Source organism: Sardina pilchardus, chromosome 8 (genome assembly GCF_963854185.1).
Source record: "Sardina pilchardus chromosome 8, fSarPil1.1, whole genome shotgun sequence".
NCBI classification, from domain to species: Eukaryota; Metazoa; Chordata; class Actinopteri; order Clupeiformes; family Clupeidae; genus Sardina; species Sardina pilchardus.
This window is the reverse complement of record NC_085001.1, coordinates 5,951,465-5,965,119: the sequence shown is the minus strand read 5'-3', so window position 1 is coordinate 5,965,119 and position 13,655 is coordinate 5,951,465. Positions and strand designations below refer to the sequence as shown.

The window sequence follows — 13,655 nt, the reverse complement described above, 5'->3', positions numbered from 1 at the left end:
AAGCCCCACACTGCAGCACCAGTTGAGGAGGTGTTCACTGGTTGACTCTGTCTCGGGTGAGTGTAAGGAGGTGAAGAGTCGGAGGCTTGGAACAGTGGTCAGGGTTAGCGGTTAGCCCAGCTTTGGACCTGAGTATCACTAGTCTTTGTCACTTTCTCTGCTAGATCCTCCTCACTACTGTAGTGTCCTGTGGAGAAGCATGGATCTGTCCTGACTGCTGAATGGGAATGTGAACACACACACACACACACACACACACACACACACACACACACACACACACACTGCTGAATGTGAATGTGAAGGAATACTGAGGCTGCGTCTATAGAATATGCCCTGCTGTGCTCGGTGCAGTGCAGTACAGTACAGTACAGTAGCCTATCAGTGGACTGCAGAGTCTCTGGAGAGACTTTCTGGGGCAAAAATGAAGGGTCATTAATCCAACTCTAGATCGCACGCACGCACGCACACACACGCACGCACGCACGCACACGCGCGCACACACACACACTCAAGCATGCATACACACAAACACATGCTCCCTTTCTGCCCAAAGACTGCCCACACCATTCAGTTTTGCAGGAATTGCAAACGTGCATCTGGAGGAGATCGCATTAGTCTTAAAACGGCATTTTAAAATGATAGTGGAGTGGAGCTGTGCCGATGTAGCCGCTGTTCTTCAAGTGGAGTGTTTGTGTGTGTTGACACACAGTATGCCGGCCTGTGATCTGTGGAGATCACCAGGTAGCTGCCAGAAGGCATCAGCGCAGGACTCTGAACCAGTGGCTCTGAGAGGCAGTGCCTGTGCACGCCCCTGCCGTTTGCCCCCCACCGCCGAGATGCTGAAGACTTAAGGCACTTCCCTGGCTCTCCAAACATGACAGTTTCATGCGCGCTTCAAACGCAGCGCTGGAGAGGCAGGAGCAGAAGGAGAAGGAGAAGAAAGCCTCGCTGGAGCCCCGGGCCACTCACAGCCACCGCACCGCACCTCCCCGCCTCCCCGCTCTCAGCTTTTTTACGTGTGTTTGCCTCAACTTGCTGATATTATCTGGGCTGGATGTTTTGCCTTTTTCTTTTCTTTCCTTTTTTTTTCTTTTTTTTTTTACTCCTCCTCCTCCTTCTCATCTCTTTCACTTTCTTTTTCTCTCCTCCTTTTTCTTTTTCTCTCCTCTCTTTCTTCTTCTGTGGTGAGGAAAGAGTGGGGTGGTGGTGGTGTGGGGGGGGGGGGCGCTCTCCCTGTAGGGTTTTCTTTTCTCTCTCTCTCTCTCACTCTCTCTCTCTTTTTTGTCTGCGCGGCCCAGGGTATGAAATCATGCCTTCACAGCCGCGGGAACCCACTGGGTGTGTTGCCATGGTCACTGGGAAGCTGCGTGTGTCACGCGGCCCAAAGTGAGCCGTCGGCGGGGCCGAATTACCCCGGCCTCAATGGGGGAGCCAAATGACCATTATCATACTTCACAGCACTGGACCCTCTTTAAAGAGGGCCAGAAGAGAAGAGGCCCTGAGACATTAAGACAAGAGGGAGAGAGAGAGAGAGAGAGAGAGAGAGAGAGAGAGAGAGAGAGAGAGAGAGAGAGAGAGAGAGAGAGAGAGAGAGAGAGAGAGAGAGAGAGAGAGAGAGAGAGAGAGAGAGAGAGAGAGAGAGAGAGAGAGAGAGAGAGAGAGAGAAAAGTAAAGGGTTGGGAGGAGAAAGTGTTGTTGTGAGTTGGATGGTTGTTTTTGTTTGTCTGGTTTTTTTCTGTATGTCTGTTTTTTTGTAGGTTTTTGGTCTTCTCCTGCTATTTATTTTTTAAGGCAAAGTTAAATGTTTCATGTTTACTTGCAAGTTGTTCATCATTAAAAGAATAGGCCTCATTGAAAAATATCTAGATTTGTTTGAGAGCATGTTTTGTTCATGTCATTCGTGTCTCTTGTAGAAAAAACTCTTGTGTTTGAACTCTTCTGTGCTTAGATTAGGCTTCATCCTGCCCTTGTTGGCGGGCTTTCTCTCTCTCCCTTTCCCCCCTTCTCTCTCTCTCGCTCTCTCTTTCTCTTTCCGTCTCTTTTTCTTTTCTTTTTTTTCTCTCCGGAGGACGCTCTGTGCCGGAGTTTAAGCCCGTCTTTTATTCTCTGCTGGGGGGTGGGGGTGGGACCTCTGAGAGGGGGTGGAGGGGGTGTTGGGGTGTGAGGGTGGGGGATGCGTTTGTGGGGCCAGCTTTGACTTGAGTGGCTGAGCTCATAGCGGCTGGAGGTGGTGGTGTGTGGAGGGTGTTTAGGGGTGTTGAGCAGAGTGGGTTGGGTTGAGAGATAGAGACACACACACACACACACACACACACACACACACACACACACCTGGTAGCCGCAAGAAAAACTATTGGCCTGTTTGTAACAGGAGGTGAGGGGAGGGTTGGGGGGGGGTAGCAGAGGGGTTGGGGCGTGGGGGGGGGGTAACTTGGCAGGGGTAAATTACACTCTCTATTGTCACCCTTCTGAAGGTGCAGCTAGGAAACAGGAGAATGCCTCTTACCAGCAGGGCCTTTCTTCCCTATGGCAACAGAAGGAAGGCTTTGGTCCCAACGGGTGGGTTGGGGTTGGGGTGGTGGTGGGTGGGCTGTTGGAGATGGGGGGGGGGGGGGGGTGGTGGAGGAGGAGTTGGGGAGAAGCTGAATGAGCTAGCGCCTCAGGTGCAGGTATATTAACCTTTGACCTCCCCCCAGTTCTGTTTTTAGTACAGTTCTGCCCTCTCCCATCCTCCCCTCTCTAGCCGGCGGTGAATTACACTCTCGCTAGGCAACAAGTGACGACAAGATGAGGGCTCCAAAATGTGCACCAAGAGTGTGTCTGTATACCACTAGCTAGTGGTCATGGGGATGCCATGTAGTGCTCTATTAAGGCTTTACAACAACTAGCCTGAAACCTCTTCGAACGTAGTTGACTAGAATACATTTGTTCACATTATCTGTTTTAAGATATCTGTGATGCACTTTTTCACATGTCTGTGAGCTTTGTGAAGCTCTGCAACTTGTTGAATGAACTTTTCTGTATATTTGAGCTTCAATTCTTTTCTGTTTCTGTCTCTATCGAAAAGTACATTATTGTTTTAAAGTAATTTGAAGAAAGTCTTTGCTTCCACTCTTCTATATCCCTCAATCCCCAACCCCCACCGATTCCACCTCTTATAAATAAGACACACACACACACACCACCCCAACCACCACTCTCCCTGGCCTGTAATCCCTGGCAATGCTAAGCAGAAAGAGAGAGAGAGAGAGAAAGAAAGACAGAGAGAGGGAGAAGGAAAGAGAGGGAGAGTGTCAGGGAGGCCTGGTTGTGACCTGCACTCTGCTGTTTGCCCAGAGAGCAAGAGAGGGAGGGAGGGAGGGGGGACGCTCCCTTTTCCAAAAGCAGATAGCATTACAAAGGCAGAGCTGTGCGCTTTCATGCAAGCAGAGGCATCGTCCCTGAGGTGGCTTCAAGGGAGAGAGAGATTAGAGAAATATGAAGGCAGAAGGTATGGAGCCTTTCATTAAAGCCACTGAAAATTGCCTGCCGAATTACTCTAGGCCCTTGGATTGTTTGTACTGAAGTTTCTCTCTCGCTCTCCCTCTCTCTCTCTCTCTCCCTCTCTCTCTCTCCTGCTCTCTCTCTCCCCTCCTCCTTTCTCTGTCTGAACCGCACTGAAGACTTTTGCAGTCCTCTGCCCTCTCCTAAAAAGTTTTCTTCTTTCGCTGAGTGACTTTGTCTGGCATGTAAGGAGGATTCAGTCTCGTGTCTGGCTGGTGCACTCGGTCCAACATATGAATCTTTGATGAAGCTCACGGATATATCTGTCATTTTCAATTTCAAAGGGATGTAGACTTGAATGAACTAATAAGATTTAACCTTGATGCGTGTACACACACACTCACACACACACGAAAGATGCAGCCTTTGATGTTTACAAGTTTAGTGCAAACTTTTAAGACATTTAAAAGAAAAACGCATCAGTCGACTTGATGCCTTTTTCCTTGAAGTCATTGTGGAAGTCAGCGATGATCACTTAAAAGTGTTCCGTCTTAGAACCACTAATGAGCCTCACTCCACAGCGTTTCCGAGTTCGCCGCAGACCTGTGTGTGTGTGTGTGTGTGTGTGTGTGTGTGTGTGTGTGTGTGTGTGTGTGTGTGTGTGTGTGTGTGTGTGTGTGTGTGTGTGTGTGTGTGTGTGTGTGTGTGTGTGTGTGTGTGTGTGTGTGTGTGTGTGTGTGTGTGTGTGTGTGTGTGTGTGTGTGTGTAGAGGAAGACGATAAGCCATCAGGACTCGTCTGTGTCTGGCGGCCCTCTGAAGTTTACACCATTACTCACTCCTCATCTTATCACTACCAAGGAAGTGTGGATGTGTGCTAAACATTTGGAGAGAGAGAGAGAGAGAGAAAGAAAGAGGGAGAGGGGGGAGAAGTTTCAGCCACCAACAGTGAAGTGTTTGGCATGGGCCAAGTTAAACTGCACAACTGTATTTCTCACTGAAAAAAATACGCTAACTCACTCATAGAAGAGGATCTACTGTAACTAACTGTCCAGCTACCTAGCCACATTAGCTATTTGTTCAGTTGAAAGGCTCCAGGAAGAAATCCCCCCCTCAGCTTGCAAGCAGCATTCATCAGCAACAGGCCTGTCAGATATGATTTCCTCTGGGCGAGTCGTGCTGAGGTGGAGGAGTCGGGGGACGTGAGTGGGATTAGCGATTAGCTCTCTGAGGCTATTGATATCGGACGTCTGCCTGCCAGGCCTGTTTAAAGCTGTGAGAAGGCTAACGACTGGAATGTTTCCTAATTGAGGTCCTCCTCTCACAAGAATGCAGTGATATCGATCACAGTCACAGGAGACCCTGCCATGGTTGCCATGGTTGCGTGTGCGTGTGTGTGTTGTCTTTGTGTTTTTCCTTTCATCATGTAATCTTTAAACTCATTTTTCAAAAGAAGCGCAATCTCCATAGCCTGAAGAGCTGTTTATTTTCCTGTGCGTGTGTGTGTGTGTGTTTGACCAAAATTGGTAAGCCACAGTGGGTAAGGAAGCTAAACATGCATCCTACCAAGAAAACAAAAACAGAAGGAAATTTAATCAGTGATTGTCCATCCTGAGTCAGGGGGGGGCGCTGATGGCCAGGAGTGGTGGGCAGCTGATGCCCGAGATGTTTACTGGGCACACTAAGCACAGGATGCACTGGACCACAAAGTAAGCAGGCAAGGATAGGGGGACCGAGCTCGGGTTAGGGATCGGAGATGCCATTGTCCAAATCAGGGACTTAAAAGTCCTTAGTGCAGACATAACAACAGCAACACGCGCTCAAAACAAGAGGTCCTGAAAGGCCAACTGGCATCGCACAGAAAGGAAAAAAATTCAAGATCCAGAAAGGTTGTTGATACTTGAGCTCAACAGCCAATCGAATTGCACCCCGCTGTTCTGTGTTCAAGAATGATTGTGTTGATTGGCCTGGATTGTTTACTGTGCGTATTGAGACACTGTTTGTTTCCGTTCATGCCTGTTGTCTTCGTTTGCCAGCAGCCTTTATACACTGCCTTGAGATGCGCTAAAGACCTATTTTGCCACTGTGGTAAATTGTGACTCATATGCAAGAGGATCTGTGTTGCCACAAATATGGCATCGTTTCAGACGTACCCATTTGTGTGATATCGGTGAAGTAAGATGGAGGAGAGGGAAAGAGTTGGAGAGAGGCAGCTAGAATGAGAGATGTTTTTTAGTTTTTCATGAAAGATGAAAGACAAAATCATTTCCCATCCCCAGAGGCCCCTGTTTACCCAGAGCCACTTCTTGTGTTTCTTGCTGAGGTGCTCCCTCACACACATTCACAGGGCTGGACCCTCCTGAGGTGCCCTCTCACACACATTCACTGTGCTGGACCTCCCAATTGTATCATTTTGGGTTATGCAACACATGCTGAAAAGCCTGCAGTGCTTGGTATGCTGGACTTCGGGATGGAGTGAGAGTGACCGAGTGAGTGAGAGAGTGACCGAGTGAGTGAGAGAGTGACCGAGTGAGTGAGTGAGTGTGACCGAGTGAGTGAGAGTGACTGACCGACAGAGTGACAGTGAATGAGACGGCGTAAGAGTGAGGGAATACGAGCGAGAGTGAGAGCGACTAGGCCTAAGGTAGGGGACACAGGAGGAAGGACATGGCGGTAAGAGAGAAGACGAGACCAACCGCATCCACTGTGTTGTGCCATCAGCTCAGACATGAGATGGAGAACATCTTCATCTCCTGGGTTAATGACGCGGGTGGGCCAGCTGGTTCCAGGGGCCATGACTGAGTTCTCCTGATGCTTCAGTTCTCCTGATGAGTCACTTATACGAAGATGATTTTCTTCTCTTTCAATCCCTTTTATTCTCAGAATACATAATTTCAAAATAGATCATATTTGTTGTCTTATGATCTCTGCTTGACGTACATTCTACATGGAAAAGCACACGTGTGTGTGTGTGTGTGTGTGTGTATGTGTGTTTGTGTGTGGGTGTGTGTTCTTGTTCTTGTTCTTGTTGTTCCCGTGTTTATTAACAGACTGTGTCTGACCCTGTGTATAAAAAAACACCCTGCGCTCTGAAGAGATGGTGCACATGCACTGTGAGTCTCAGCAGACCTGGGGACTCGGCTCCTCCGGGAGCCTTTTGCCGGAAATTACCCGACATTAATTCTGCACTACTTAACAGGGGCCACCAACCAACATGATTGGCACCTCGTTTGGACTCGGACTCGACGGGCACTCGCGCTGGCGGGGAGGGCACTTTGTATGCCGTTGAGCTGGCCAGCCAACTTGGCTATGGCTGTGTCTCAAACGGCCTCCTTGCACACTTCACATGCTTACTTTAAGTATACAGTGCAGATATTGGGACAATGCTAGCCCTTGAAAAGTGGGTACTATGGAAGTAAGCGCTCAGGACGGAAGTATGCGGTTTGAGACACAGCCCAAGATTCACACCGAATCTTCCCCATACATAAGCTTAGTACTCGACTTTTTTTTTCTGTGGAGATTCTCATTGAAGTTTTCTTTTAGTCTGGTTTCTAGTCTTAGCCCATGTTTGGGATACAAGGTGTAATCCATGTTAAAGAAAGCGGCCCTAAGTGTCTGTGTCTGTTGGAGTCGGAGGAGTACTCTGTGATAGTTGTGAGACGTTGAGAATCTTGCATCATGTCTCCTTACTGAGGTTGTGAGACACTAAGCTGCATACTCACCATGGTGTAAATCCGAGGGATTCAATACACCTGTCAGACAACAGTTTTTAAACGTCTTTTCCCTCCTTGTATTTTATGTTCAAAAGTGTATGTCTAAATATACAACGTTGACTCGTTAATGTACAGTGGCTATAGTAAGTATTCACACCCATGCTAAAGTTGACTAAAAAGAGGAATATAAAATCATCTTTTGAGAATTGATTGTAATGCCATAATTCAAAAAATGAGTAAAAATCAAACCGCTAAGGACACTAATTTTCTTTGTGATTGAAGAATGTATCGTAAATAGATAAATGTTCTTCCTTAAATACAGGTTGCATAAGTATTCAACCCCTATGTTAAATTCCCATAGGAGCAGGAGGATTTTTTATATGTTTTTATTTTTAAAGGCCAGCTATTTCATGGATCCAGGATATTATGTATCCTGATAAAGTTCCCTTGGCCTTTGGAATTAAAATAGCCCCACATCATCACATACCCTTCACCATAGCTAGAGATTGGCATGGTGCTTTTTACAGTTAGCCAATTAGCCTGTTTGATGCTCATTGAGCTCAATGCAAATCAAACAGGCTAATAGGCTAACTGGAAAAAGCACCATGTCAATCTCTATCTATGGTGAAGTGTATGTGATGATGTGGGGCTATTTTAATTCCAAAGGCCAAGGGAACTTTATCAGGATGCATAATATCCTGGATCCATGAAATAGCTGGCCTTTAAAAATAAAAACATATAAAAAATCCTCCTGCTCCTATGGGAATTTAGCATAGGGGTTGAATACTTATGCAACCTGTATTTAAGGAAGAACATTTATCTATTTACGATACATTCTTCAATCACAAAGAAAATTAGTGTCCTTAGCGGTTTGATTTTACTCATTTTTTGAATTAAGGCATTACAATCAATTCTCAAAAGATGATTTTATATTCCTCTTTTTAGTCAACTTTAGCATGGGTGTGAATACTTACTATACCCACTGTATACAAACGTAGCCCTGTCGAATTAATAGTGTGTTGCAGAAAGAGTGTGTAGGATGTGAGGTAAACTGCCACCCAGATTTAAACCAGTGGTGCCGGTTGTCGAGGCGACTTTTATGTGCTTCATAAACATTTTTAAACCTCCATAAAAAATACTCTCAAATTGTAACGTATAGGTCCCTTGACTCCCATCATAAAATAGGCCTCTACTGTGTAATTTAGTGGACTCCAAACTTTATAAGATGGTGAAAGTGAGCACCTAAAAAAAAAAAGAGTGAGTTAAAAAGACAAATGAAAAAGGTGATGTAGCCTAAAGGCACAAGGCATTTCAGTGGGCTCCTGTGTCATGGCAGTTCAAACAATTCGGAAGACTTTCAAAGCTTCAGCGTAAATCAGTACAGTGAGCAAGTCTGTGCTCATGAGGACTTGATGCCATTTTCTCTCGGTTTTTGCTTCTGGACAGTGAATAGTGTTTCAGTTATTTATTCTTTCATTTTTGATTGTCTGTCAGTGTTGCTTATTGTCTCTTTTAGCTTAGCATCTCCCAGTATATTCTGGTATCCTGTGGCTGCCCAGTGTCTTTCTGTGCCTGCGTTTGCCAGAAGTGGCATTGTTCCGTTGAGCGCGAGCCCACAGACACGAGTGACTGGTTCTGCTTTGCTTGGTATATTGTTGGTGTTGGACCACAGCGTGCCGCTTACTGCCGACTGCGTCTGTGCTTGAAGGCTCAAAGCTCGCTTTTCTTCCACTGGAGCATTCTTGCCTTGATCCTGCGAGCGCACACAGTCAGAGTTCTCCTCCTCCTCCTCCTCCTCCCCGAAGCCCACGTAGAAGTTCTTGACAGCGAAAGCGGTTCGCCACAGTTCTCTGTAGAGATCTTTTTGATTTCTTTTTTTTTTTTTTTCTCCCCCGCCGCCATAGAATGGAAGTCAGTAATGTGAGTAAGAATGTAGGTCTTGGCACTCCGTCTAAAAAATAGGAGGGAGAGTGAGAGAGAGAAAGAGAAAGAGAGAGAGAAAGAGAAAGATGGAGACAGAAAAAACCCACCACATATAAGAAAAGTCCAAATGGGAAAATATGCCTTTATCTTTTAATAACCCCAGAAGTCAGGAGGCAACATGAAATTACAGTATAATGGTAGAGCAGAGTCTTCTGAAGGCTTAATTGCTTTAATTACAGTTGAGCAGAGAGAGGGAGAGAGAGAGAGAGAGAGAGAGAGAGAGAGAGAGAGAGAGAGAGAGAGAGAGAGAGAGAGAGAGAGAGAGAGAGAGAGAGAGGAGAGAGAGAGAGAGAGAGAGAGAGAGAGAGAGAGAGAGAGAGAGAGAGAGAGAGAGAGAGAGAGAGAGAGAGAGAGAGAGAGAGAGAGAGACTTGAGAGAGAGAGAGACTTGAGAGAGAGGAAGAAAGAAGCTCAGGAGGTACAACAGGGCAGGAGAGAGAAAATGGAGAGACCATGGGAACTGAAGTGAAGAAGTAGTAAGGGAAGAAGAGGGAAGAAGAAGAAGAATGGATTGAGTGAATAACTCTCTCCCTAAGTTCAGCAGGCACTGTGATTTTTAAAATCTTTTTTCTCTCTTTGAGAAAAGTGGATGCATTAGGTAGATTAGAGATGTCGGCCTGTCGTGTGTGTGTGTGTTTGTGTGTGTGTGTGTGATTAGAGGTGTCGGCCTGTCGTGTGTGTGTGTGTGTGTGTGTGTGTGTGTGTGTGTGTGTGTGTGTGTGTGTGTGTGTGTGTGTGTGTGTGTGTTTTTACATGTCCACTTGCATGGTTATCAACACATTTTCACTCACACTCATACACACACACCTACTGTATACACATACCAACTTTCCCCTCTCTCCTCACACCTAGGTTCAGTGTCCAGTGTAGTCCTGTAAATCTACTGACATGGGCACGCACACACACACACACACACACACACACACACACACACACACCTAGATGTTGAGTGGATTGTGTGAAGTGCTTGATTTGTGGCACTCGGGGGTCATTTCCGTCCCAGGCCCAGCAGACAGAGGCAGGTGAGGTCAGTGCTGTAAACGCACAGGAGCTCTTGACTGCGTCCAGGCTGCAGGTGACCATGGGGCTGGTGTTCACTCACCTGAAGGTGACCGGGGGAGGGGAGATGGGACCGGCCGGCCGGCCTCGCTTCTTGGCCTGCGGCTAGATTCTAGTCTTTTAAGGTGCATTTTTAGCCTGGGCAGGCAAGTTTCTGCACAGCCACACATGCCCAAGTGGAGATTCCAGCACCCCCTCTATATACACACACACACACACACACACTCTCACACGCTTTCCCTTCCATTTCTCTCTCTTTACTCCTAGGCCCTTTTACCAAGTGCTATTAATTATTAACCCAGATGGCTATCATCAAAAGGGCTGATTTTTCAGCTGAATAAAGAGGCTGGTAGATGGGCTGTGTGTGTGTGTGTGTGTGTGTGTGTGTGTGTGTGTGTGTGTGTGTGTGTGTGTGTGTGTGTGTGTGTGTGTGTGTGTGTGTGTGTGTGTGTGTGTGTGTGTGTGTGTGTGTGTGTGTGTGTGTGTGTGTGTGTGTGTGTGTGTGTGTGTGTGTGTGTGTGTGTGTGTGTGTGTGTGTGTGTCTCTGACCACACTTCAATGTCCTCTTCTTCTGCCCTTTACCCTCATGCTATTGGCCGCCAAAAAGACGATCTTTAATAAGTTGCATTAGACAGTTGCATGTTGATTTACTCACTCAAAGCACACCTTGTGTTATTATTTTGGGTACAAAGTTAGTGCCGGCTCTTTCATCGCTCTCCCCCACCTACACACTCCCACACACTAAGACACACACTCCTACACATACACACTCCCGTTTCTGTCCATGTTGTGCCTTGAATGTTGGCAGGGTTCATATGATCAATAAATAACCAGCTTATCGCTTTTATCTGACGTTGCATCATCCTACTGAGTGTCTGCAGTTGTTAGTGTGTGTGTGTGCACACGCGCATGATTCATTCCAACACACACACACACACACAGAGTACGGTGACGCGCTGGAGGTTGTGCTGTGTCGTTCTGCGCGCTGTGGCAACGACCAGCACCCAAAACATGATGTCACAACGTGGAGGGGACCAGCACCCAGTGTGTGTGTGAGCTGTGTGTGTGTGTGTGAGCAGTGTGTGTGTGAGCTGTGTGTGTGTGAGCAGTGTGTGAGCAGTGTGTGTGTGTGAGCGGTGTGTGAGCAGGGCTTGCGTACGAACTGGTCTGTTTTGAGAGAAAGAAAGAGAGAGAAAGAGACAGAGAGAGGGCGAGGACATGAACATGCCAATGTAGCCTCTTGACCTGAAGTGTCGGTTGCCCACCACCCTCCCCCCCCCCCCCCAACAGAACTCTTTTGATATGCGTTCCCTGCGTCCGGTCCAGTACTGGCCCCCCGCTGGCTGGCATGCGCTACAGTGGGCACATGTTGTCTGATGTTGTTTTGCAGTGCAGTGCATGCATCATGCCTGATAGGAACCACTGAGTCATGTCACATACAGTGTGATTCATTGCGTATGATGCCATCTTCGTTGGCTGCCGGTGTTTTGTTATATAGGTTATGTTTGTATGAGTGTTGTCACCCCCGTCCCCCGCTCCCCTGCTCTCCAAACACACACACATACACCACTCAATACACCACTCAATCTGGCTTGTCACGTATACACACACATACACCACAGCCTCCAACACCCCGAACCAGTAGCTCCTAATTACAAAAGAGAGAGAGAGAGAGAGAGAGAGTGAGAAGAGTTTCCTCAGGTACAAATTGCTTCCTCTCAGAGCCCTGTAATAACAGCACTGCCGTTGGCCCCAGTCTGACGAACTCTGTGCTACACACACACACACACACACACACACACACACACTCTCTCACACACACACACACACACACACACACACACACACACTTCCTCTCTTCGGATTGAAGGTGAGAGGTGAGGGAGAGAGGCCGGCCAGTCCTGAGTGACTGGGGGAGAGGGAGGAAGGGAGGCTGCCTGGGTAGTGGCGATGAGGGTTGGGGGGGGGGGGGGGGGGGGGGGGGGGGCAGGGGGGGTCAGATGTTGTGTGAACTGTTTGCTTTCCTCACTCCCTCTCTGATCTGGCGCCAGTATCACACAGACAGGCGGCCAACCACCCTTTGGTGCCCGCGTTAGTGTGTTCGAGAGACAGACAGATAGAGAGGGAGAGAGAGAGAGGGAGGGCAAGAGAAAGACAGAAAGACTTGTCAGGCCGTGAAGTATCTTTCCTCATACTCTCTCTCTCTCTCTCTCTCTCTCTCTCTCTCTCTCTCTCTCTCTCTCTCTCTCTTTCTCTCTTCCTCCCTCTCTCCTTCCCTCCCTCTCTGTCTGTCTCCGTGACGCTCTGTGTTTTTGAAATATATATCCGACGGCGAGAATGCTCTGCGCTCGTCTCAAAGTATAGGCCCGGGCTCTGGCGCTCGCCGCCTGACCGCACCCATAGGCAGCCTGTACTCTATATGAGCGCTAGCGTCCAGGCTAGGCTATATAAAGCCCTAGACACGGGCGGCCTCAGATTGGAATCAGCCGCTCGCTCCTCGCTCGCTCCGTTCCTCTGTGGTCCAGCGACTCCAAATACTTGGTCGGCCTGGACAGAAAAAAAACTCCAATATGACTGTGTGTGTGTGTGTGTGTGTGTGTGTGTGTGTGTGTGTGTGTGTGTGTGTGTTGTGTGTGTGTGTGTGTGTGTGTGTGTGTGTGTGTGTGTGTGTGTGTGTGTGTGTGTGTGTGTGTGTGTGTGTGTGTGTGTGTGTGTGTGTGTGTGTGTGTGTGTGTGTGTGTGTGTGTGTGTGTGTGTGTGGCTGGGGGTCATAATTGGTACGGTTTTGAGACCAGAAACAGATATTTACTTTTTTCCCCCACTTTTTTCTTCCCGCCTGTGCCATGACACGTGTAGGGCCGTGTTGAAGTCCAGCAGAAAGCGCTGCATAGCTGGGATTGTTTTCCCATATCAGGTATTGGAGTGGACTTCCCAACTCCGTGCAGCTGGGGACAGTTAGGAGGACGAAGGGGACGGAGAGGGACAGTTTAAAGTGGCTCCACCTGCCTAAAAGTGACCCCCCTCTCTTAATGACCGTTTTGAGTGACTCTAAGTCTGAATGAAGAGCGGTTGTTTTATTTTTATTTTATTTTATTTTTTTGGTCAAAAATGATCATCAATTCATCATTAGATTCATCATCTAATCATTTAATATCTGAATTCGTTTTCTATCAGTGGAGCACTTGACAATTATTGTCAAGATTTAAAGCTGCATTCCTGTGTTCAGTTGGACATTTCTGACTTGATGACTTGATCGCGAGAGAGGCACACAGCCAGTCTGACAAATTTGAGCGGCTTTGACTGTTGGGTCCCTTTGAACTCTGTCTTGGTTGGTTTTCTGCAGCAATTGGGTTGATGTACGCCTAACTTACTGTGAATTGTTTGGGGGGAAAAGTCAAACACATGGGCGCATATTGA

General features: G+C 47.6%; 1 protein-coding gene across 1 annotated transcript in view; it reads left to right on the top strand.

Moving 5' to 3' along the window:
* The window catches only part of znrf3 (zinc and ring finger 3), a 76,154-nt gene that overhangs the window by 51,293 nt on the left and 11,206 nt on the right, over nt 1-13,655 (top strand). The gene's annotated exons all lie outside the window — the stretch shown is intronic.